We start from the raw sequence: 3,836 nt of genomic DNA, 5'->3' as shown, positions 1-3,836 counted from the left end.
CCTCAGAGTCTGTGGTTTAGTGGAAAGAGAACTGGCCTGGGAGTGGTCACTAACTCCAAAAACCAAGACAGTCATTCAACCTGTCTGAACTTCATTTAAACACCTTTACTGTCTCTTCAAGCTAGAAAATTCTATAATTCTATTGCTTTAAAGAAAGAAAAAACAAATGCATTTAAAGTTCAAGAAACCGGAGATCTGAATTTCTGGTTTTTGAAGGAGTTCTGCAAACATTTCCGTTCAACACAGGTTTATTGCATACAATATTTACAGTGTGCTGGGCTCTGTTCTAGCCTCTAAAGACACAACCCTGAAAATACAGACAAAGTCCCTTCCTCAGGGAGCTTTCACTGTGATGGGAGATAGATGACAGCTAGATGGCCAAGATGTCCAGGTGGTGCTAAGTGCTATGGAAAGAAACAAAGCAGAGGAGGCGGGTAGAGCTCACTCATCAAGGCCTGCACGGGGAGGGGATGGGGATAGCTATTTTATACGGGGAAGTTAGGGAATGTCTCCAGAGAGAGGGAGCAGCAGGAGCAAAGGTCTCAAGGTGGAGCCATGCTTGCAGTGTTCTACGAAGCCAGTATGACTGCAAACAAGCATGAGAAAGGGGAAAGCAGGAGAAGATGGGTTCAGAAAGATCGGGGCCCAGCTCATCCACGGCATTTGGATTTTAGTATAAGCGAGACGGGAATCGATTAGAGGATTGTAAGCAGACGAGTAACACGATCTAAAAAACTGAAAGAAGACCCTGATTCTGGGTGGTACCCGGAGGCAAAGGAGTCCCTGGGATATCAGACATGATGTTAAGATGCTTCAAGCTCCCAAGCAATTGGGCATATTTGTTCCAGCAAATGCTTAAACCAAGATCATTGGACCTCAGTGTGCAGCCTGCTGAAAGCTTCACTTGCTCATCCACTGGAGGGTTGCTGGTTGTCTGCTGTATGCCACACACTGGGGATACAGTGGGATAGAAGACACAATCTCTACCCGCTCTACAGACAAGGAAGTTGAGGTCTTATCAAGTTTAATAAGTTACTGGCTAGCACACGGCAGAGCTTGAATTCCAACCCAGGGCTGTCTGACTCTAGATGAGGCAACCAACATTTGCAATCCTGCAGGATATCCAGATGAGGAAAAGCATTTTGAGAAATGAGAGGCTTGCCCAAGACCACAGAGCTCTCAATGACAGAGCTGGGTCTCACGTGGATGCCAGTCGCCTCTCTGTCCAGGTGGTCATCGTGGGTCGGGTTCCCTGGAAAGCAGCCCTGAGATGGAGATGAGCAGCAGTTTGTTCTGTAGGGAGGGCTCTGGAGATCAACACCTGTGGAAGGCAGGGGAGGAAGCAGGACTGAGCAAGGGAAACAGCCGAGCTGTGATGCAGAACCAACAAAGGCCTCAGCCCGCCCCGAGGGAGCTCCGAGGGAGCTAGAACAGGCTCCAGAGCTGGGGTGAGGGTGCCAGGCCTGTACACACCCCCGCTGATCAATCCTTGGGTCTAGCTGCCCCTAGAAGGGGAAGTCACCTGGGTGAGGTTCTCTTCTGCCAAAATCATCCCTCAAGAGGAATGACAGCTAAGGACCACAGCTGGGACTAAGCCCACCGTTCCTACACTGCATCTGGAGGGATCTGAGCAGCACGTCAGAATCCGCCACCCACATTCTCTCCAGCTCCTCACATAGCCTCTCAGTGATGTCCCTGCCTTTTTTTCTTTTCTTTTCTTTTTTTTTTTAAAGATGACTGGTAAGAGGATCTTAACCCTTGACTTGGTGTTATCAGCACCACACTCTCCCAAGTGAGCCACGGGCCAGCCCTGACGTCCCTGGCTTTTTACAACTCACAGAAATACAGAATCACAGTTTATATTTGACTTCTAAAAACTTCTCTTTAGGCTATCTTTCCTACCATATTTTCCAACTAAAAATGTATTTTTTCATTTTCATTTGCCCCTCCCCTTTTGATTGGCCAATCTGTCTCTTTCCTGTTTGGAGGTGTGGGGCACCGGAGAGCGTGGTACTTGGTATTCTAGTAAAAGCTCCCCTTGTACAATTAGCAAATATTAGAAATTCTGCCTTTATATATAACACTACTGATGGTCAGTAGAGTATCAGCCTGAGGAATTTTCTATAAGAATTACATGATTGAGCTTGAGCAAAGGCAGGGGTGCTCAGCTTTGATAAGCTGCAGCTGCCCGTGAGATATCAGGAGGTGTTCTGTGGCATCTACCTGCAGTGCACAAGGAAGGCCTGGCTGGAGCTATGCATTTGGGCATCTCTGGATCAGGGACAATGTTTGGACCCACAGGGGTGGGTAAAATTGCTGCGCTGAGTATGTAGAGTCTGAAAAGAAGAGGGCCTAGGACCAAGCCCTTGAGGGAGGCAGGACATTTATGGGGGGCGGGGGGCGAGAGTGATGTCCAGCGATGGAGAGGAGGAGGATGCTAGGAGGAGAGGCCAACAGCCAGATGCTGAGAAGCCGTGTAAGACGAGAGCTGAGGAGTGGCAGGGAGTCCGCATGCAGCGTGCGGCAGAGCTGACGTTTGAGTGAAGTTTCCAGCTGGCTTGGGTCAGGCTACGTGCCCAGCAGTGGAGCAGATTAGGCAGTCTGGACGACCCCCTCAACTGAGAGAGCTAAAATGCTGGGCTAAATATATGTATTCTAAAACCTTTACAAATGCATCCCTGAGACAGAAGGAAAATGAGAAATCCATAGACTGACAAGATGAAATAAAACTAGGCACCTGGTAGGTGAGCAGACAGCACAGCTGGTTTCTGCCCTGACAGGTTTGCCGAGCCCTAAGATCTGGAGCTTTGCACTGGCAGCCGCACTGGCCCAGGGAACAGAGGAGAATGTCTGTGGCCTGCCCACGGTGGGGAAGCTAGTACGAATCCCCTGCATAAATTTGGCTCAAATGGCCAAACTCTCAGAAGAAGGATGAATGAGGAGTAAGTATACCTGCCACGAAAAAGGCAATTTGTTTACCTTGACTCCAGCACTGGGTACAGGGAGAAGAAATCCCTTAAGGATTTGTAACAGCAAGGTGGCCTCAAATATTTTTTGTCTGGATTCATCTACCTGTTGGCCTGAAAAACCACAAACATCAAATTTATTTTAAATGATCTTGGGTTGGTAGTACTCTTGGGTAACTGGCAGAATTAAAAGCAAAATTTTTTTAGGTACCTCAACTTCAACTCGGACTTCAGACAAATTCCCACAGAAAAAGTTTTAAAGTTTTAAACAGTTCACATTAAAAGTTTATAAAACACACATATACACAAAAGGACTATTATTGACAATCGGTAAAAAAACAAACGAAAAAGACAGCAGAAACAACCCTTCAAAGATTTCAGATATTAGAATTTTCAGATATGGAATATAAAACAGTTATGTTTATTATGTTTAAACAAATAAAAGAAAAGCTTAAAAACATGAGTAGGAACATGAGACCTTAAAGAATGGACAGGCAAGTTTGAGAAATAACCAAATAACCCCCCTAAACTGAGAACTAAAACACTAGAAATTTAACATTCAGTGGACAGATTAAACAGATGCAGCTGAAGAGAGAGTCAGTCAATTGGGAGACAGATTCAAATAAATTATTGAGAATACAGTTTTGAGAAATAAAAAGATGCAAATCATAAAAAAAGTTAAAAGATAGAGAGGGCAGAATGATAGAGTCTACTATATATCTGAATTGGATTTCTTTCTAGAATGGAATGTAGAGAGAATGGGGAAGAGATGATATTTCAGGGGCCAGCCCGGTGGTGCACTGCTGCGGTGCGCCGCTTGGGAAGCGCGGCAGCGCTCCCGCCGAGGGTTCGGATCCCACATACAGACCG

Source organism: Galeopterus variegatus, unplaced genomic scaffold, assembly GCF_000696425.1.
Source record: "Galeopterus variegatus unplaced genomic scaffold, G_variegatus-3.0.2 Scaffold4003, whole genome shotgun sequence".
Lineage (NCBI taxonomy): Eukaryota > Metazoa > Chordata > Mammalia > Dermoptera > Cynocephalidae > Galeopterus > Galeopterus variegatus.
This window is presented reverse-complemented; position numbering follows the sequence as displayed.